Raw genomic sequence first — 23,411 nt, forward strand, 5'->3', positions numbered from 1 at the left:
TTAATGTCTTTCACTTGTGTCTGCCTATACACCAATCACTTTTGTCTGGTAAGTGTGTTAGTACATCTCTTCTGTCACTGGATAAAATGGTAATGCCACTGTGTTATCTACTTGAAATGTGAAACCAAAGGAAGACTGATGGAAAAGATCCTACTTCTAGGGTAAAAATACACCAACAACTTGTTCTCTAAAATGAGGCCTAATGAGAAGAAAAACAGCAAACTCACACAAATAGGTTAGTTTACAACAGAGGAAAGACTCATGTTCCCTTCCCACAGTGCTGCAGGTATGCCATGACAATGCAGAAAGGTAAAGACACTTACAAATGTCCAAGACATACTCACCTGCTGCCTTTGCTTCTTTAATGAAATCTTTACCCCTCTATCACCAGCTATTTCTGCACTCTACAGGCTCTGCTTTAAAGTACAGAAGCTGAGTAAAGTTTCTTTTCACAAGGGAATCAACAGTCAGTTCAGCCTTGCCTGATAGGGATGAGCTGCGGAAGCAGAGGCCACAAGGAGAACCCCTTCCCACGGTGGGGATGTTGGCAAAGGCCACATTGCACCAGGCGTGGGTGGAGAGTCCCTCCTCTCCCCTGCTCTGCAGGTGATGCTGGTCTTGCTTCTCAAGCAGTTTTTCCAAGAGGTGATGGACCATCACCCACATCCAGTTCTCCAGCTGAGATCATTTGAATATGTCTTTATTTTTTTTACCAAAATCTAAGTGTAGATTCACTATTCTCTGCTTCGCATTTTCATCAATTCTTGCACATTTTTGAGCAGTCTTTCTGAAAGCCTCATTTCTGAACGTTTGTTTTGCTTGTCACAGGGTATGCTAGGCCTTGTGCTCCAGGTAGCCTAAGCTGATTTTTTTTCTTTGATCAAGCACTTGATAACGTCCAGTCTGAGAGTGAGACAGCAGCTTTGCAGTGTGCATGCCTTAGCCCTCAAATCAAGACAATTTAATTTCATTTCTAAACACATGACAAGGCAAAGTAACTTACTCAGGAACTGAGCTGGTTTTGTGCTGAATTTGATATTTTCATCAGAAAAACAAACAAGTAAGGCTTTGAATAAAGGCTAGGCCATGGCATGATGATATACCCAGAAAGTTTGTTAGGCAATAGCTGCATAATACTGTGCTTCAGAAGATCAATACCTATACTTTATACAGTTCTAAAAGTATCCTGTTTAATTCTACAGTGATAACATAATTTTGTCTGGAAAATAAACCTGATACCTAGCATTAAAGTTTAATAGATAAGCAAATCCAGATTTTCACCCTGCTTTGTCCTTTGCTGTTCTTCAAGTACTTAAAAGGCATCATGCTGTATAGCTTAAAAAGCATCTATTTATTTTTATTTGACAAAGAAGGTAAAGCATTTCATCTGAGAGCTAAATCTAAAAGCTGTAGTGAGTGTATTTAGGATAGGACAAAACAGAAGGGGTACAAATAAAACAGCCTGGGTGAAACCTTAGCCCCACCAAATCCTGTGGCAAAAACCCCATTGATTTCATAGAGCCAAGACCTTACCCAGCAACCACAGCACAAAGACAGTTGACACTGCACAACTTTTAGAGGGGGACAAAAGATTAAAAACTTGATATTCAGGATACAGTCAAGTTTAGATTCAGCTGAACTCTGAGCTGACATGCAGCACATGGTTTATTCAGCAGAGGAAAATGATAGATGTGACAGAATTTAAGTGTGGTGTGAAGAACAGTCAAAATGTAGCCTCTACTTAAACGAAAATGCCAGTCTTTCTCTTTAATTTGATGCATAAAAATCCTCTCTATAATCTTCACAGGCTGTAAGAGTTCAAGGATGACCTTCTAGTCTGGTCAGTTGTAAAGTAATCTTCTAAAATACTTACCATGACATAAGAATAGCAACAATGGGAATGGGAGGGAACTGAGGGGAAAGAATAGGGCAAAAACAGTCTGGGCAAAAAGCAGCAGGGAAGACCAGAGTTCATTTTGGACAATCCTAGTGAATCTTTATGTGTTTGCTTCCATAATGCTACAGTTTTTAATATCCCAGAAATAACAGAAAAAATACCTGTCTTACATGCCTTCTAAGACACTACAACAGATTAAAGAAGAAATAGTAAATTCTTTTGATAGAAAGTGCCCTGTACATACTATGTAGCTTAAAGAATATGGAAGGATGCAAATCCTTCAGAGCAGCAAATACTTTACAGTTCCAGCTGACATGAATGACAAAGGTCTCTTGACTTCAGGATTGTGGTCTGCAATCCTGAATAAGTATCTCATTGTCGTCTGGAGGGGATCTGATGGCATCTGGAGTAGCAGCACCTCACTTTCTGCTCTGCAGAACACTGGCTTTTTTGAGCATCCTGACAATGAAATGGAGAAAGCTGTCTGGATACTGTAGGTAAATGTTGTGCAGAAAATTATTTTCTTAAATTAAAAATGACCTCCCAATGAAAATAAGCTTTGTGCAAAAATGATGTCATGGTTAAAGTTTTTTATTTATGCCCTTAATTTCATAGCAAAATTACTAGTACTTACACATTTCCAGGGGAATATTGAGATTTAAAATAAGATATTTTTAAAATTATTCTATGGGAGAAGTTGACAGATTTTCTATAAATATATCGCAAAAAGAAAGGAAAGTTGGTTTGTTTCAAACTGTGTAGAATAGAAATAATACTGAAATTTCAAAATTCCCTGTAAGTGTAACATTATGTGCCGGTGAGGGCATGTTCATTAAGGCCTGATCCTCATGGAACTTAATAATACACCTATTAACTTTAAGCTCATAACCAATTTCACTGCAATCGCAGTTAAAATTAAACCTGTGCCTCACTGCTTGGCTGAACCAGGGCCTAAGGCTAACTGGATCTTCAGTACAGTTTTTGTAATATTCTTAGAGGAGCCGTCAGAGTCAGCACCCGGTGAGGAGCGAAGGAGGGCGACAGCTCGGCTCGCAACCGAGGTGCCTGAATGCCAGACAAGGTCTTTGGGCAGGGAGGAAGAGGCTGGCTGGCTTCCAGAGTGAAGGGAAAAAGGAAAATGTCCACAGCACTTATCTGAGAGTGAGGGTCGGGGGGCAGTGGGAATTAGATGGATTTGTACATAGTGCAAGAGCAAGAAAGAGCACAGAGGATTCCTCGGAGTATTGGAATTAACCTTCAGGTCTAATGTTCATGTAGTTTTCAAATCACACTAAGCTTGTTGTGTTCAAGAAAACAGTTGCCAAAAGAAAGTATAAAATTTTGCCATAAGAAATAGTATTTTCCTTATATTTTCTGTAAAATTGTCAGCATTACTTTAAAGTACTTTTTAAATGCCTGTAAGCACCATTGCAAATCTCTTTCACCTGAGGAGTTAAATGTCAGCTTTATGCTACAAAGACAGCTCCTGATCGTTCAGGATTTAAAGAAGGTAAATAATTTTGTACATATTAGCAACACCATTGCTGAATATTTATTTGCGTGTGTAAAGATAATCATATGTATGAACGCTTGTGGTGTTGGGCACTTAAAAAAGTCCTAACCATAAAAACAGGTGTGTGGGGGGTCAGATCTAATTGTACAAGGGTGGTGAACATTTCATAGCATGTGCCAAAGACCGACTTTTGATAGCTTTAAACAGAAGCAATTTCCAGGAGTCAATCCTTTTGTTCCTTTGTATTTTTCTTAACTGAAATGGTCTGTACTTCTCTTTCAACACTCTAATTATCATTAGCCTCAGAAATCACTTTGCAATTAATGAAAGTCTGAATTCTTCATGTTTGCTGAGCAAAACCTTAATATGAACAAACACTTACTGCAAACTCATTCCAAGGTAATTAAAAGTGCTAGCCTCATTTATATCTGTTTAATATCTGACATACATCTGTAACAGGCAAGTTTCTGTTCCCACTGTTGTCCTCCTATTGCTGAAACTTGTACACTGGAAACTCAACAGTCAGCCTTGGTCTGAAGTAAATTAAAAGCAACTATTTTACGAAGCCTTTTGTCTGATGCAGCCAAAAGCAACAGTCATCGTCTTTCTTTAGATTTTGGACAGATAGAAAGCTCATCAGATTTCTCAGGCCATTTACATTTCTGTAGCTCAAAAAGTTAAACCAGAAGGGGAGAAGTATCTTCCTGCCAGAACACAGATCAGAGAGGTTGCCTGCAGCGGCAAAATATTCAGTAGGTGTTTTCATGAATGGTCATGAAGAGGGAGGGACAAATTCCCCAGAGTAACTGAATAATCCTCCAGGGAAGCAATGCCTCAGTAATCCTGCAGTGTGACTCAGCATTACAGCGTGTGGGAGAATTGTTCTCCTTTTTACAGCTCACTATATAAACTGGACAATTTGCAAAAAAAAGTTTGCAGGTTTACAAGTGCAAACTTCTGTAGAGTTTTTTTTAAGCTTTACTGTAAATATGAACATGGCATTATAACTTCTATTGTGCATTGGGAATGGGAAAGGGAAAAATAACTTACTATATCTGTTCTGTACTCAGAGTAGAAAAGATGAGTTTTAAGAAGACTTTAATCCAGTCTACTTAGTTTCCAGAGCTTTCCTCAAATGTATGGTATAAACACCATCCCTGAGAGCACTCCCAGGCTAAAGAGAAGCGCAGCATGGGTGTAACAGACCCTCCAACTCCTTGTCTTTTCTCTAGTGCTCTGAGCGTGCACAGTCATGGATCGCTGTGCCTAAGTGACCCAATAGTGTGTTTTACCCACAGTCAGTACAGCCCTAAGTTTGCATGTGACAAAAACAGAACATAAAATAGCTACCTGAATTATCCTCCATATATCAGCTAATCTGTGGCAGATTTGGACATTAAACCTTCTGTAGCCTAATGCTGTGCTTATCACCCAAGGCAGTTTCCATCCCACCTGGCCTTTGGTGCGTAATATCTGCTAACTGTTCCCTGTACCAGGGAGCTACGTGAAATGCTCCAGGAATTTGCTTCTTCCTATCTGCTGTGTCTGATTGTTTTTATTAATGACTAGTTACAATTTCATCAGGATATGTATTGCAAACTCTTTACGTTACATCCTCACCCATATTACACTGGCATAATGGTATTAATGCATTAAGGCATTCTATCCATCACTAAATTATGCATGCAGTCAGGAGCTGTTCTGATTAGCTATACGTGGATATGGGTTGAATTACAATGGAAAGCTGCCTCCATGTATATAGTAAAGGATGACTTTATTAGTGTTACTTACAATTTAAAAGAAAGGGCTTTCAGAAGGAAGCCTTGTGTTTTTTTTCTGGAAAATGGCATTATATGAAATCAGAATTGGTCTTGTGAACAGCCATGAGGAATCAGCCAGAAAGCTATTCCACTTTTTATCACTTCACTTCTGGTCTATCACTTATAGGGTGCCCTCATGTAGAACACTTGAGACTTACAAATAGCATGTCCTCACACTACACAGATTAGCTTGCACTCTCTGCCTATTTCTTTTAAAATTGACTTTAATGTAATTTCCAAAACTTTCTTCTCTACAAAAGCAGTTTTGGTTTTTGAAGAGATGTCCATCCATGTGTACGTGTCTATTCAAGGATTCTGTGAAGCAATAGCTGTCAAAACTCAAGGATTCATTAGTGTTAGAGCCTAATAAAAACTTTTGAAGTGTTTTTCTTTCTAGCCCTATACAACCCCTTCCTGTGTTTGCCTCTATCATGATTTGGAATATGCCACAGGAATACACTGTACACGGGCCAAGTATTAAATGAAAACCATATATTATACCAGTGTCATTGAGAATAACATTTTGCAAGAAAACAAATTCTGGTAACGCTGTTAGGTAGCAGCAACAGCAGTGGGTTTCCTAGATGGTTAAAGTTCTTGACTAAAAACATTTCGGAAAATTGGGCTCCAGTGAAAATGAAAAATTTCCTGTGGAATTAATGTTCTTAAGAGCAATAGTAAGGTTTCTTTAGGGAACTGTAAAGCTTTGATCTTTAAACATTCCCCCTACCGTTCTCCTTTGTCACCTTTGGTTTTCAAAGTAACAATGAAATCCTAAAATAATATATTGAAAATGAGCAAAAGGGAGATTTCTTACTGAAAAGTGAATGTAGTGAATATTACTTAGTTTCAAAGTTTCCCTGTGAGCTGAGCAGAACCAAAGAAATGCAGCCCATCAGAAATGACTCATGGGCACGAACTGGTATTTTTGATAAGGTGTAGTCCCTCTTTGGGCCACAGAGTGGTCTGAGGGAAGCTGGTCATGAGTCAGTTACTCAGCATATCAACAGCGTATCAGCTGCTGAGAGAGTTCAGATCATTAAGTACTGATCCCAGGAGTTTCAGTGAAGGTGTTGTTTACTAGAATTGCTTAAAGCTCAATGTTCTGTGTGCTGAATATCATGTCTAACGATACTCAGGATTTGTAACATTTTTACTTGCATGGGTGAGCCTTTGCTTTTCTTTCGCAGTTGGGGAATTAGGGAGTTACAAAAAGGTAAAACACTATTGCAATATAAATTATAACATATAATGTGCTTTCCTAAATCATCTTGTCTATCAGATATTGCAAGTGGCTGCTGTCATGTCATATAGACCTTTGACAACATACGCCCAGTCCTTTTCCCCGGGTTCACTTCTCGTTCCAGAACTGTGAACCTTCCTGTTCTCAGCCTAAGGCCCAGCGATCCTTCTCATATTTTGGGATTACATCTGCCATCCATTCTTGTATTTCCACCTTCCTGCTGCCCAATCATTGGCATTGTCATCTGGATATAGATATCAATAGTCATATGGATATAGATATAAATGTCTATCTGCCACAACTGTTGAATTCGTACTTGTGGATTAGATTCAGTGTTTGTTTCCCCTCCTGCCTGGATCTCAACCAGCACTGACACTTCACCAATCTTCAGACTCACTTTGCTGTATTTAGCAAACCTCATCTGTCAGGATTTGAAATGGAAGTAAACTGCCAGATAATTGGAAAAGTTCATGTTTATTTTGGATTAAAGAATAAAAATATTAAAGCAGGTTGTCAAAGAAAGAAATAGGACCAAGAGTTATTTTTGTATTTTATTAGCACCATCTTTACAGTCCACACTCTCTCATGTGGCTATTTAATTTGCGATTACAAAACATGTGATTATTTGAGCATCCAGATGTATATGGCAGATTCTGACTATTTTATTCAGTATCAATATAGCATCATAAATAACTTGTATACAAATTATCATACTCTACCTAAGTTATCATTAGTCAGAGCCATGGTCTCCCAGTGTCAGCAGTGAAATGAAAAAGATGAAACTTATTTGTCCATATCTATCAAGAAAGTGAAATCTAAAGGCCTTTTTATTTTATTACAGTATTGGGTGTTTTATGGTAAGGAGCTATGGTCCAGATTCTCTTCTGTGTAAAACAAGTAAAAGGCTGAAATTAATGAATTTGCTTTACTCTAGACTGGCCAAGGTTGCAGCCACAGCTCTTAAGGAAACGCATTGTAGACATTGCTATCATCTTATTTTCACCCAGTTCTTAACAAGTGAGATATCACTTCATTTCCCAGACTTGCACCTCCTTTTGCTTGTACAACACCACAGAACAGAGCATAAATTGAACCTGCAGGTCTCTATTAGCATCTGTTGTGTGGCAGAAAAAAATGTTGCAAAACTACATAGAGCTTAGATTTAAGGGTGGCAATATTTGCATGCAGAAGGATGTCTGCCCATCAGATATGCAGTGTTGCCCCAGCCCGTCTGACCTTTTCCCGTGTCTCATCTGTACCTCCCAGGGCTCGTTACTTGGGTTGGAGCAGGCATCTCAAAGAGACACGTCTCCTCCACCCACTCCCATTTACTTCTTTCTAGGTCACGCGGAGATATCAAACATTCACACAACCTCTTTTCTAATGTTTGGTCATTAGTGGAAAGCCAAGCTGTTCCCCCACCGGTCTCCTGGACAGACCAGGACGTCTGATCCACCAGCCATGGGGGACACAGGAGAAAGCAGTGGGGAAAGCAGGGTGTCCAAGCACCCAAACTGCTGGGTCTGGGCAGCTGAAGCGGGTCTGGGTCCCACTGCTTTGGTCCTCCCCACTTGCCAGCCCCGTGCCTTCACTGCACGGCCTGGCAGGCAGCTGGCCAGAGGCAGGTGGATTTGCATGGGGTTAGTAGGGAGAGGGGGCTGAGGGAAGGGGGCAGGAGGGGGACCATGTAGGGTGGCGGGCCAAGAGCAGGAGGGACTGAAACGGCCAGCGGTAAGAGCGGTGCAGGCTAGTGGAGGAACAACAGGCAAAGAACCAAATCCTCAAGAACAAGGCACTTGCATAGTTAATAAGCCTTTCCCTTTTTCCTTTAAATTATCTTTTCATTTGCATCCTGGATCATGTTTATCAGAAGCTTTTTTTTTTTAATTATTTTTAGTCTGAGAAATTAAAGATGGTGAGTCAGATAGTGTTCAGCTCCATGTGTTATGTTGAGCTGCCACAGGCACAGCCCATTTTTCGCACAACAGCAACACATTTTTCAGGTCTTCCTAAGCTTTATTTTCGATCCTGTTGTTTCCTTGCTGTGAAAAGATATTGCTATAACAAGGCTATATTGCAGTGGGGAATGCAACAGGGTTATATTGGGGAGATTTTTATTAAATCATAGTGATGTATATAGATACACAAAACAAAATTCTGCCAGAAGATAAATCCCATTCTTAAAGCCTACAGTACATTATTAGACTGCAGCACACATGAGTTAGGGAAGATCTACTGAATCATGTTAAAGTGTCCCACAAAACACCTGATAGTGAGAAATCTTTATGGTTGATTTTTAACTGAATAATAGGTTTGATTTTAAAATACATCGCATTCATCGGTTAGCCTACAAAATGCTCTCATGAACCCTAGAGCATGGCTGTTAATAATATTGGGGTATATAACCATAAAAACAATAACACTAGGATTTCTATGTACCGTATTTTTAACTGCCTAAGGCTTCTCCTATTTGTAGATAGCCATTATTCATTGAGTTGACAGCAAAATGATAAAGGAGGCATGAAAACACACTCAAACATATAGAACACGTGTTTTTTCCAATAAGTTTTTAATTATCTCATTCTCTCTGTTTCTGTTTGCCTCCTGGCAGAAAATACAGGTGATTCAGGCAATTTTCAGACTATACAGTTTAATTCTTCCTCTTGATTACATAGCTTTTCTAGATTAATGTAGAGACATTTCTAACTTTTTATTTTAACTTTCACCAAAAAAAAATTCTTTGAATTGAATCCTATTTTATCATTCTAATTCTTGGATTTATTTTATCTCTTCTGCTGTGTTTTTATAATACCAGTCTGCCATTGAGAAAAATGGGAGACTAAAGAACACATAACAAGTTCTATAAAATATTGAAATTCATGTATCGAAGCTACAGATTCATTCGAATTGAATATTTATTGTAATAGAGAAAGAAAGATGAAGAAGAATAAATATTATTTACACTTTAACAAGGATGTGAACTTCATTCTCTTTATCTTTAATACGTGACGCAATATATAGTTATTTATTAGAATTCCAGCATCAGTACAGTTGTTCCAAGATTGCCAGCTATCATATGGTAACTTACCTTTTGCCATCATTTTTTCTCCTTGTGATCATTAATTCTTAGTCATTAAATGTTCTTCCATACATTGAAAATATTACTAGGGTCAGAATACTACTTAATCACAAAACTAAATAGTGCGGGATTCTCAAGCATTACTGTATTGTTATTTTAAATCTATTTTAAGTATAACATTTTTAAACATAGTGGTTTTACTAGTTACACTGTGTTTTTCTTGCATTTGTTTGGAAATCACAGTGTGTATATGTTCATGGTGACTAATTCTGTATCACTGCAGATTCTGGAAGCAGAAATGGGTTCTTCCTGAAACTTCTGAGTTAGTGAAGGTCTAAAATATTTTTTTTTTCTTTAAGAAGTTTCTGTTTGAGAAGATGACTAATGATTTCCTGTGGGACTATATACTGGAGCAATTTATTTAAGCTTACCCAAAGTAAGAGGACACAAGCTGATGTCTCTGGTATTAATGAATTAATTTTCGTTTATAAATAAATAAGTTGCAAGTATCCAAGTATTCATTCAGCCTTAATAAAAGTTTTGTAACAATAAAATTTACCCTTTGATTTTCATAACACTTTATGCTGAGTAATTTCCAGCACAGTGGGGAGTTCCATTCTTAAGAGAGAAGAGCAAGTCTGTTCTAGAAAGAAAGATTAAGGACATGTATATACCCTGCATACTTATAGTGGTTTCTGTTTTTCCTTAGACTACAAAGTCAAATGATTAACAGTTCTATTTACTGGTTAATTAATGAAACAATGCAACCAGAATGCAAGATGTGTTTCAGAGAAAGGCAAGATTTTGGAGTTTTCCTTTAGTTATAGGATACCAGAAAACAACTGCAGCTGCAGTAGATCACAGATTAAGTATGATTAAAAAAATCTCACGCTGTAGCTAAGCAGGCAAATCTTACTCTGGGTTGCATTCACAAGAGCTGACAATGATGTGGGAGGTAATTATTCCTTCTGCTTGATCCCAGTAAGACGGGAAACATTTTTCTCCCTTCTGCTGCTGTAAAATGTTATTGCAAAGAAGATGATTATAAATTGTTCTTCGGGGCCAACAGGGTAAGAACAAACATAAATTAGCTTAAATTTCACCAAAAGTGATCTCACTGAGTATAAGAGAAGGATTCTGTTTGGCTGTTAAAGCACTGAAAGTGTTCTCCTATGGAAGTTGTGAAGTCTCCTTTGCTGGAGGTTTTTAGGATGGGTTAGACAAACATCTGTCAGGAATGATCTTAATGTAGACCATTGACCAGATTCAGTCCAAAGGACTGGAGCAGGTGGTCTTCCAAAGTTTTGTATTTCTGCTCTTCTATGAATCTGATTGAATTTACCACCAGCTGAATCTCTTCGTGTTACACTTCCTGTTGCATAAACTTCTTTCTTGCTGTGCAAACTTCATGTTTATAATACTGTGAGTGTACAGGGATTCAATGAACTTCCTGTTATTCAAGAAATCGTTTCACTGCTGCAGTTCTGGGGACAAATTTTCAGTGCCCCTCTCTAATTGCATGTTGCAAGTCTGAGATGAGATAAAGTCAAAGTAAGCAGCAACTTAGAGCCCTGATGTCCAATGCAAGTGCTGACTCTTGCCTCTCTCCCGGCTGTGCTCCTACTGCCAGAACCAGCAGCTTTCTGCTGCCAGATATCCTGATATCCCATCTCTTCCTTTGGCAGCAGGATCAAAAAAAGATGTGCTATTTTCAGAGTTTCTCCTGTAATAGAATCATGACATAGAGTATGAAACTGCTAGCTGAACTCCTCAAGGCATTTGGGGAAAAATTCTTGGAAGTGTCAGTGTTTCTTTAGATGTGCTACGGTGCTACAGTGGCTCCTCCTAGTACAATTTGCCACAGTCTGAGAGGTGCCTGCAGGCCCTCTGTGACCTGGTCTATCAGGCTGCCTCACACAGTGTGGTGGGGACAGCCCCACACGTCCGCCCTATCTCATAACACGTGTCTTACGTTGGAGGTGCAGACAATGACAGCTCGGAGCAATCTGTAGTAATTCCATGGAGAGATGACACCTGGGACGCTCTCCCTTGCTGTCTGCACGCAATCCCTGGCATGTCATTGCAATGCCCAGCATAAGAAAGCTATGGTCACCAGAGGACTTCAGACTCTCAGTCTGAAAAGTACAGAAGAAATTAACTGGAACTTCAGCTTCTCTTTGCTAATTTAGTCATCAAAATGCAACATTTTGCTTTGCCTTATTTTAGAGCCGTCCAAGTCCACAGTCACTTATGTGCTCATTAGCAAAGTCGCTAAAGTTTTACCTTTAAGTATGCTAGAAATTCCTCATTTTTAGCAATATCCAATTCTCAGGAGCCAGTTGATGCATAATTCCCTCAAGCTTTGCAGATGAGGTCCTCTCCATCTCTCTTGCTCAATTGACAAGCATTTCCAGTCCACATCTGTTAGAAAAGGCCCTGAACAAAATACAGAGGCTGGTGGTAGTTGCAGTACCTCAGACCTCTAATGACCTTCAACAGTTTGAGCCCCCACAGAAGGAGGAACAAGGCCCAGAATACATTTCTGACAGTACGCTGGAGTGGAGCTCTCTTAACTTCCATTTTCCAGGGAATAATTAAATATTCATTAGGTTAGAGGAAGGAAAGAAGAACAAGATGAGATTAACACTAAGTGACTAAGCCTTAGGTTTCTTGTGGAACAGAGTACTTCTTTTCAAATATTTAAATTTTGAATTGGAGGAGAGAGCAGAAACTGAGATTCTTCTCTTCTCCCAGATGAGAATCATAAGAAGCTATAGTGACATGTTCACTCTTGTCTTTTTTCTAGGGCACAATGAATATTTAATGAGTCTACGAGGATGGATATAGCTTCTACAAGAGCGACTGAGAAGAACCTTCTCTTTTTCACCCCAGGGTAGCATCTGCTTTAGTGGTTTGGGAGTGGAAAACGTAGGCTCAACCACCTTGTAGCATTGGAATGAATCTATTCTTGTTGCATTTTTTTGCATAAATACTCAGATAAGTCCACCTATGGAAGAAAGCCACTGCTAAGGCCATACTTTGTGAGAAGGACTGGCAGAAGGGCCTCACACCAAGGCGAAATTGGGTGGTTTGAAATCAATATGGAGTAGGGGACTCCCCACAGGCTAGAGATGTGATCTAAATCTTATCAGTTTCTGTTGGCTAACAGGTGCCACCTGCTTAGCGTGCTGGCTTTGGGGGAATCGTATGCCTAGAGCCTACATTTTTGCATACATTGCATGTGAAGCAATGCATGCAACTAGCTACATAACTCAGGGCTGAGGTATCCTGACAGTTGGGTCCTTTAATAATGAGTTAAAACTTCCTTGTGAACCTAGCTCTGAATTTCACATTTTCAGTCTCCACTGTAGATGGCTGTATTTCAGGAAGGAAAGACAGAAGAATTGTTGTTATTTTATATTGTTGCTAAGATATCAAGGTTTCTGGACATCTTCCAGAGGTGAGTGTTAGCTCAATGGGTCAGTTGCCAAGAAAACTCTGCTTCTTGTACATACAGGTTTTACTCTTGTGATTCATGGTGTCATTATTTCAATGGATGTAGCCGCCACGAGAGATTATGGCCAGACTTACACTGCCCTTCAGGTAACATGAATCCAGGGAGCGGAAATCTTGAATGGGAGCTAGTATTTATAATCTAGTCAAATAAGACTTAGGCACCAATTAAGTTCTCAGGTGATCCCTCTCAGTAGATGTTATATGTAACTGAATGGCTAACTGGTCTGAAGCCATTCAAGCTGGTGGTTTCAGGGTTATGTATAGAAGAATTTTCTCAACAGTCACAAAATTATGTGGCCACAAATGGACCACAAGTCCACATTGGACAGGACTGTCTGCAGTCATGGACATGAAAGAAACTCTTTCCTAGCCATGACTCTCTGAGTATTCAGACACAGAGCTAGATATTTTCAGTGTTTATTCAGCTTTTCAGGGGAAGAGGAGACAAACAGGTCCTTGTCAAAATGAAAAAAATATTGAAAGAAAAGAAAATGTTTGTTTAAAAAAAGACTGTCTTTCATTTAGAAAATGAGCTTGAACAAAGCGTTTCAGCTTTTCAGAACTATCTAAAAGTGAGTGATTCAGTTCCATATGAAAATATTATATCAAAAAGAAGAATATTATCTTCAATTGCTCCTCCACCATGCCATTTCTGACTCGTCTCCAGAGTTTGAGAAACAGTCAGCATCAGCAGGGTGAATCATCTGTGCTGTGTACAGGCCTGTTTGGCAAACTGCAAACAACCATCTCCTGGGACTCCGCTCCAGTTTGCACGTTTATCCCTACTGGAAGCCCTAACTAAAATAAGGAACACCACAGCTGCAATGTGCATTTATTCTGCTTCCTGACAAAATAAGAGTAGATGAACATAAAATAGTCTTTGAGGGGTAGAAGGCAGGATGTTTGGGGAATGAGGATGTCTGAAGAAGAAACTTTTAAACTTTCTGAAGTCTGGTGAAGAGCATGAGGCAGAAGTGTGGTCAGCAGAGGAATTTATGTGGAAACTTGCTGGACTCCTTGCAAGAAACACAAAAGGGTTTATATATTTAGAGTCAAAGTTTAAATCAAGGGTGAACGCGCTCTAGCAGAGTTTATTTCTCACTTCTAATTTGGGTAGTTTACTCAGTTCTCACGTATGCCAAATAAGAAATTTTATCCACACTTCATTTTCTATTATTCAGTTGTTTGCAGTCACTAACCTTTCATTGTTTCTTTCTTAAGGATATTGAATTTATCCCAGGACTAGAAGTTGACATTCTAGGAATTTTGTAGTATGAAATATGCCATCTACTAAGTGAAGTAACTGTAGTGGAAAAAATGTCATGTTTTCTAAGAGGCTGCTGAGCAGTGTGCGGCTAAATCTGGCGAAGAACTGAATGCTTGCATTTTCCATTGATGTCAGCTCTCAGGACATCGTCTTATAAATGGGAAGCTGTCTGAAGAAATATTGCAGACTGGCAGTGAAGTGGGTAGATTTAAAATAGATTAAGAAATTAATGACATAAGGGAACACATAGCCTGAAATGATGATGTTTTTAATGTGTCTTGATACTTTGCTATGTATTCAGAGCCACTCTACTAAGTGTATTGGATGTTTCTGCAATGTTTATAACCAAAAAGCTCTGCTGCATCAACCCTACAACCCAGAATTATTTTAATTGTTCTGATTGATAGGCAGGTAATTTTGAAGTTCTATTTCCCTTTAAAAGTCCTAATAAATGAATAATCAGTGCGAGCACATTTCTAGTCACTCTTCTGTGACTATCTGAGATAACTTGATACAGAGAGATGGAATGACATTAATTCTGTTGCTTCCAAGGGTGTCTCATTGAATCAGTCTCTTCCCTTCTTGACCGGCTGCTTTCTATATATTATCCCCTATTACAGAACACACTGAACTTTGAGCGGCCGACTCTACCTAAAATTACATGAAATCTCTGTTATCTGGGATCAGTTCATTCACTAAGTAAAAGTCACCTTGAAATGTTCTGAATGTCCTTCATTCCCTCAAATATGCATTTGATTCCCTAATTCAGTGATTATTGCTTGTAATAACATCAAGGGAAATACACAAGAAGACGAAAAGTGTTAATGTTGGCTCACAAGGGGAGGTTTCCAGCAGCAGTTTGATAAAAAGAATCAAAGTCAGTTCCCATTTAAGACCAGGAATAAATTGCGGAGATCTTTTTAGCTATTCCAGCTTGTGACTCACTGTGCAAAGCAATGTTGGCTCTAAGATATCTTTCTGTTTCACTCAGCAATAGAACTAGCCTGGGAACTAAAAAGCAGCAGGATGCAGGGAACTATCAGCTATGAAAAATCTCACAATTTATGGAACTTTTCAAAATAATACACTGAAGCACCAAAAAGACAAAGGTTTCACTTTTGTTAATTTTTTTTTTAGAGAGGCTTCTAGTTTTCCTTAATTTCTTCTCCAAATGAAACTTACCACAGAAAATGTAGCCATTTTTCAGTTCATTGTAGGTTGACAAAAATGTGCCAACTTACTCACTGCTTTGCTCTAGTGCTCATTTGCTTTCATTCTGTAGAGGGCTGAGATCTTTCGTTCCCCCAAAAGGAAGGATTCTGGATCAGCTGGAATGAGATGTTCTCATGGAAATATTCAAATATGCGATTATTATGTGATACGTCCTTACATGTTCTCAGAGCTCGCCAAGTCATATGATACTCCATTCTCCTGAGGAAAAGCCAGCCTATAATCTTCCTTTCCCCCATTTCGTGGGAGACTCTAAGAAGTCAGTTGAGATATGTGCAAAGGGTGTGGGCAATTTAGGTCAAATACAGGGATGAGGTAAGACTTTTTGTAATTTATGCATTGCTGATTGGGTGTAAATTACGATGGATGGCTAGATCCTGTGAATTTCTGGTAGTCACTATCTTGAACAAAATCCAGCTATTTCATGGCAGTGTCTAGAGAAAAGCAGCCACAGTCTCCCTGGTCTCTTTCCTCTGTCGAGGGGTGTACATGTGCTCATTAGGCCCTTGAAACAAAAAAAGTTTTCAGATTCCCTGAAAGCCTTTGGCTTTATGTCAGAGCAGGAGGGAAAAGAGGGTCCTAGTGGGCAGCTGCACATGCGAGTGTATCTCTCATCTCTCCCATGAAGAGTAGTCTCCAAGGGCTTCCCATTCCTGGAAATGCATGGGTTTAACAAACCTCTGGCACCTTCACCTGTAAAACCAGAAAATAAGTCTGCCTCTTCAGTGTTACTAACAGGAATCCCCCATGTCATTCTTCTCCATATTTCAAACTTTAGGGATATTCTGCCCCATCAGAGCCAGATGGGGAGGTAATTGTCATTACCCATTGCAATGTCAATGTAACTGCTTTCTTTACCTCTGCATATTGTAAAGGTGAAGGGAGAATGCCCACGCCATAAAGTCTTTGCTTGTCCTTCTGAATTCCTCAAGATGGGAAGCCAGTGTTGTAATCAAGCTTTACTAATGATATATTTTCATCTTTGCACCATTTCACTGCTTAAAAAAGTGGCAACTGTGTCTGTATTTTTGGGGGAAATACATAATTCAAAGTCAAGAACATATATATTGAAGGTATATTAAGATTTAGGTGGCCTAATCTAAATATTCCGTTCTTTGACTATGATTTGAGTCTTCTGGGTGATTTGTACAATAGATAATACACAATGCAGCTGATCACATTGATTATGACTAGACTGTTAAACTCCAGAGGATCTCTGCCCCTGGACTGACAACCAAAAAATTTCAACAAGAAAACTTTTCCAGAATGTTATACAGAGATCTCATGAGACACTATCAAATCCAGTGGAATATCCCCATGTTGTCAACAAACTTTGGCCTAAGAATTATTATCCAGACTGCGCAGAGGACATCTTAACTAGGGAAACTCATTTCAATGTTTTTGCACCATTAGCCTCTGGCAGTTGCATTATAGCAGGTGTCTTAATAAACCTACTTATTAACTGCTTCATGCAGTTTGTGATAGTACTCCAGTATATATTTAGCTTATTTTATACCACCTGTCTTCTAAGATTTTTTTCCTTTGCAGAGAAGAACAAAAAAACAACACATAGAAGTAGGTTTTAAAAATAGTTTCTAATCTTGCTTCTTAAGTGCACTTCTAAGTTCCACTGAATACAGACAGATACGATCAGAGTATTTTTTTGTTTGTTTGTAAAATGTCCATGGAGATATACACAGTGAATGTAACATGAAGGCGAGGCCACAATGGTGTTTTTCTGGTGAAAAGAATCATCTTGGGGTGCTAAGTGAATATCAGGGAAAAAATCTGATTAAAAATCATTGCAAAAATCTCTTTTACAATGGAAATTTTTTTTCAATTTCTACTGCAGAAGAAATAATATATCTCTGGTAATGCTTGTTGAAAAGTTGTTGTCATGAAACTATGCAGGCCAAGAAGAAAAAAAATCTCTGTGGCTTGGCTTGGCTTACAGAGCTGTGGAAGGAAAAAGAATGTACAAGGCACGCTTTTACCCTCTGTATCGCCTGTGCCTGTAAGAGCTTACAGCCCACATGCGAAAGGGCCTTCTTAGAAATATTACTTCCAGTCCTGTTCAAAAGGAGCAGGAAGGTGGTAGACCCATGACTGCAATCATCCCCATTTCCCCAGGGCCAGGCTAAAGATGCTACTACATACTGGCAGGAGCTGGCCTGGAAAAAAACTCTCCTCTCAGACAGCTCAGTAGTACCAGGATTTGGGTAAGCTCTTGTCTGTAACCATGTCCATAAGCTACCTGCTGCTCCCAGAGGTGAGTACAGTGGGTTCAGGAGTAACAGATTGGGAGAGAAAGGTCGGTGTTAATCTGGTACTGCAGCGTGGAAGGGGCTGTGCGAGCGATAGAGAAGGGGCCTGGTGTTGGGGGAGCAGCTCAACAGGAAAGGATGAAGATGGGTCTGCACAGAGAGAGGCTGGAGAGTGAAAGTCCTCCAAGGCGGATATTCTTAGTCTACACCTGGTGCCCTTGGTTTATCCTGTTGGGAAGTCTGCCAACTTCCTACGGGTTAGGCATAGCCTACAGGTTGGTTTACTACTCAGCTTTGAAGGCGAACTCTCTGGCCATTAAAAACATGTTTTTAGTAGAGTGTGCCTGGCTATGCAGTCAGATAGAGTGGGAGAGTTCATCTAGTTTAGACAGGATGCCTTGAGGTTGTTCACACGGAGGGGGGGGTAATTAGAGGAGATAGCCAACATGTAAATTCACCTTCTCCATCACTTCTCAGCGAACTACCTCTGAATTAGAGGCGTTCCTCAATGAAACTGATAATCAAAGTGGATTTTTTTTAAAATTCAGTTTATTTGGTCTTTTTCTAAAAAATAAACCTTTGTATTTGTCTTGGAAATCTTTATTAATTGCTTGTCCTAAATATATGTGCATCTCTCAGGGATACCGGTCCCCTTCCCCCATACCAGACTGTGAACTTTTTTTAACCCAGCCCTTCCCATTCATGAAAATGCCTCTTTGACCTGAGTTATAAAGCAGTTGACCTTTCCACCTCCACATCCTTCATTCATATGCAATTCTTCCAAGATATCTACATGACACAGGCCATCTTTATGGGTGAATACAAAGAGCAGTTAGACTTAACTATCTAACAACAATGCCTATGTTTTAAAAGCCCTCAACATATGAAATGTATTTTAGCATGTATAAAATATGACATTGCTGGGCATCTCTGCCTCTCGCAGTGACTAGGCATACAGGGAACTGGGTTGGCAGGCAGCCATCCTCACCTTTGGCTAGGTGAAAACTTTTGGGTGAAGACACATGCAGGATTGTGACAAATATTCCTCCTAAAGAAGCAAGCTTAAAAAAGAGAAAGTAGGCAAAGCATCCCACTCCCTCTGTACTTGTGTACTGTAAACTTTGTCCCTTGGTACAATAAAGAAACCCAAGAGACCATAATTATATTTAGTTTCCTTACGCTCTCCCTAGACGGAGAGCTATGGACACAGTGCAATCCTGTCTTCTGAGCAGGAGACACACCTTGCAGTTTTATGCGGTGTCAGGCTTCATGGACCTCTAACACCGTCTGCTGCTTTTGGAAAGACTTCTGGAAAGGGCCTTTTTCCTTCGCTGCCATAACCCTTAGATAAACATTTACTTCTTCTTTAAAAAGCATCTCAAAATGACTGTGTTTTGTGAGTACAATACACTTGCTTTGCAGTGACGTAAATAATAGCAAAAATACAAAAGAAGGGAAGAAGCTACTCAAATACCTTTTATTTTGAGTAATATCAAATTTGCTGCTACCAGCTGCCATACAGCATGCCAGGTTCCTACGATACATCCCAGAGCCATTTTTCAAAGGAAAAATTATGGCATGAAATAGGCCAGCGAATAGCATTAGTTCTCCTTTTGGCATCTGATATTTGGTGCCACCATATGTTGATCCCACATGCTGAGACTTGTTTCCTTCATCTAGTATTACCCTTTTTTTCCCACTGCTGCTTTTGTAGAAGACGAGAGATCTTAGTGCAGTGGCTGCTTGCATTTGTTGTGCCAGGCTCTGTTTTGCTGCAATGGCATCATTATACATCTCATTAAATAGTCAAGGTCAAACCAGCAACTAAGATCTCCTGTATGTGGTTCTCTGTGGGTGGCTAAATAAATGAAGATTTCAATAAATATTTTATGTCTTCTGAGAGATGAGAAGTAGCTTTCTTTGTTTTTACAGAAGGTCCTAGGCTAGCACCGATTTCTAAGGAAACAGCCAGCCCATAAGATATGTTTAAAGGTAATTGTCTTGAATCCTGATGCTACAACACTGGCAGACCTTCATTTAATGACAATGTTTTTGTTCATATGATTTGTAGTTCCTGATTCATGAAGTAATCTTACTCTGATAGGAGCACTCCTCTTTGTCTGCAGAGGCAAGATTCCCACCCTGCCCCGTTTTCTACACATGCTCTTGCATGGCTGAGCATCAGCTTCTATTAGCACTCATATCGTTAACGAGTAATACCTGCAAAGAGCGGCAGACCTTTCTCCAACTAAAATCCCTGCAAAGACATATCCACAGTTATGGCATCCCGTTTCTGCCCTCAAGGACCCCAAGAGGAGCAATCAGTTATTTGGGAAATCTCCTGCCTTGAAGGAATTCTCAGGTAGCAGAGACCTGGTAAAGTCATCTCTCTGCCACCCGGTCACAGGTTTTTCTCTGCGTAGGAGCCGCTGTGGCCATGCCCAAGGAGTGACTGTGCCTGGAGTCTTGCCGTATATCAAGGACTCTGGTTGTTATGCTTCCCAGGGGGATTCATTGTTGGATGACAAAACCTGGAGCCATTTGGGACTGTTTGGATGTAGGTGTTGAACCAATCATGTGTCAAGGGAGTAAAATGGCAGTATACAGTCATTTGGGATTTTTTTTGGGGGGAAGGGGGCATTCCCCCATTCTCCCCCAGAATGCTTTGTCCAGTCTCATAGATCAGATCTCATAGATCAGTGAGTTTTGACCATGTCAAAATATAGTCCTGGTCCAGGATCTGGACTAGAGATTAATTTAGTTTATATTGTGTGATCAGTGCAACGGAGCTCTCCAACATCTGCTTCTGCTCTGCCTGACAGTCAGTGGCAAGGGATGGCCCATACCATGTGTATGAGAAGCTCAGGTAGAATCAGACTCCAGAAGGCAAATAACTTCCCTTTCACCCTTCTCTACCCCCCAAAGATAATGGATGTAGAGGGTCTGTTCACTGGCAGATTACATCAGGATAGATGACATAGCTGTCTTTAGGATGTAAATGTTCTAAATTTCAAAACAGGACAAAAGATGTTAATTTGATTGACTGTGAGGCTGACCTTTGTAGAGACTGCCTAAAGCAGATAATAGTCTTTCTGAGATCAATAAAAAGAATACTTAAAACTCCAGACTGGGAGTATAGGGACCCCAAAAGTGTAACTCATGATGTAATACACAAGACATATGACAACATTTCGAAATATCTGAAGCATATTTATATGGATGCCCAACACATTAGGAATTTAAAAACAAATGTAATGAGCAACACTAGAAAAACTTGCAGTTATTTAATGCCCTTTCTGTTTGTTCGAGCTGAAATCTGTACTGTTGTTCCTTTCATTCCATGATTATTCCATTTCTAGAAGTAGACATTTTTGTGCTGATTTACGTAAGACTTACAATTATATGGTGAGCTACTGTAGACAGGATGGGCATGTGTATCTTCTTTTATGTGCTAAGTCAAAGAAGAAAAGTTACATTGACAGTATCACGAAATGTAGGTATCCAGTAATTGTCAGTTTTGGTAAATGAATATAATACTATGAGTGTTATTCTCTTGAAAATTACAATAGCAGCTCTGTGTCATTTTGAACATGAGTACAAACCCTGTCATTAAAACACCGCATTTCCCTCTCACTCCTGTGGCTGGCAGAAGTTTTCTACTCCAATGAACCACGGATTTAGTGTCTCAGTCCCCACTCTGGTGTATCCCATATTAGCTTCAGAAAATATTGCATGTCTGGACATCCATCTGGCAAAACCAAAATCAAATATTAGCATAATCAAACTAATAAGCACTTCGAGAACACTGTTATGGATAAATGTATCCCAGTAAATTCACTGTAAGCCATTGAGTGATGTTTTTATTTATAACTGGACCAAAATGGCTCCAAATGTTTTATATTCATTCATTTCGCCCATAATCAGAATATCTCCTTTGTTTGAAGCATCCAAAGAACATCTCTTTTTTCATGCTCTAAAAAACAGGTGGAAGCATTATGATCATTACAGAGCTGATTGCCTGGACTGATTTAAAAAAAGCATACATTTAGGCCCCATGTAATGGTTTATGTTTTGGAGTTTTACTTGCAAAAAAATTGACGAAGAAAAAAACCTATAAATTAAGTTTACTATACTGCTGAGTAAAGTTGCTGTACCTTGAGATACTGTTAGTCAGGTCTCACTCAGCCTGACGGTTGTGGTTTCTAGAGCTACTAGTTCTAACAATCATTCTCACCACTGCTGCATATGAAAGATAAATAGAGAGAAATACAGGCAAATACAGGCTGATTAACCTTGGTTGGGGGCTTTTTGTGTTTTTTTCTTCTGTAGCAAAATTAAGCAAATCCTTGGCAACATACCTGAGATTTTTAATGATTTCTGTAATGATATATTTCTGAAAATTGCCACTCAACTTCAGGACTCAGAGACTGAGTGAACTGAAGCCGTTTCACAGCCTCCCTGGTGTGTAGGCTGCAAAAAAACTGTCTCTGCAAAAAGGAGGCTGAATCACAAGCAATACCAGGCAGCCTGCAACAGACCTTTAGAAACGAGAGACATCTTGTACCATTTGCCAAACAGTGGGGAAAGTGTGAAGATGACTAAGATGATTCAAAGCCCTTTTAAAAGCCCTTGCATGCCTCATCATGTTCGATCTTACAGAGAATAATTTACTCCCACCACAACTTTTTGCTACATTCAAATGAAAACCTGGAAACTGGTGTTAAGTTAGTGTAGTACTAGTGGAAGTTACTAAATCTAATCTTGGAAATCTTCACTCTCCATGAAGTCTGAATGGGATTCTTGGGGGAAAGGGTATTGTAAGAAATTGATTTTATGTTCATCTCAAGAAAGCAGGAGCTAAACCTCTCTCCATGTTCATGCAGGGTGAGGACACAAGTCTACTTATTCTAATGAATTATTGATTAGAATGTCAGTCCCTGTCCCACCTCAGGAATTGTCACCATAAATCTGAATTAATGTTGAACGCAATTATAGATATTAGTCTACAGTGATGAAGAAGAGACTGCAAAACAGTAAGATGAGAAGAAATGTTTTCTATTGCCTGTTTGGACAACAAACAATATTTTTTCTCATCTTACTGTTTTTTCTATTTTGATTGGATTTAAGTTAGTAACTTCAGCAAGGGCTACAAGATTCCATTGCTCATGACCAAACCCCAGTACAGCAGTTACTCCAGCCCATGCATTTTCTAAAAGATAAGGACAAGAAGTATGGAAAAAACTAGTTACTTTCAATGATAAATTACTTATTTTGTTATCAGTTCAACACACTGGGCAATGTAATGCTATCTGGTTTTAGAACAGATTTCCTACTGGAGTCAATGGCGACCTCTTAAAAACTGATAGTGTATTAAGGTCCTTTGTACTTTTATTCTTGATTTCTGGGATGAACACCACAAAGTACTAAGGAACTGTTGAAAGGTAGTGTCCTGAGTTTTTCAGAACACTGATAATGTTTTATCTTTATGACCAAAAAGAATATTCTCAGGGTAGAAAATTTCCTGTCAGGTACCTTGAGAAAGTAACGTAGTTATTGCCATCTCTTTTTCTTTGGTTGGTTTG

General features: G+C 39.3%; 1 long non-coding RNA gene across 5 annotated transcripts in view; it reads left to right on the plus strand.

Moving 5' to 3' along the window:
* LOC142078670 (uncharacterized) overlaps positions 1 to 23,411 on the plus strand; it is a 49,464-nt gene that overhangs the window by 10,880 nt on the left and 15,173 nt on the right. For 2 of the 5 annotated variants that reach the window (XR_012672312.1, XR_012672311.1), the window contains 2 exons: positions 2,240 to 2,394; positions 12,359 to 13,012. This is a non-coding gene — a long non-coding RNA (uncharacterized LOC142078670). The remainder of the gene's footprint in view (positions 1 to 2,239; positions 2,395 to 12,358; positions 13,013 to 23,411) is intronic. The other 3 variants (XR_012672314.1, XR_012672315.1, XR_012672313.1) reach the window with 3 other exon arrangements.

Source organism: Calonectris borealis, chromosome 2 (genome assembly GCF_964195595.1).
Source record: "Calonectris borealis chromosome 2, bCalBor7.hap1.2, whole genome shotgun sequence".
Classification (NCBI taxonomy): domain Eukaryota; kingdom Metazoa; phylum Chordata; class Aves; order Procellariiformes; family Procellariidae; genus Calonectris; species Calonectris borealis.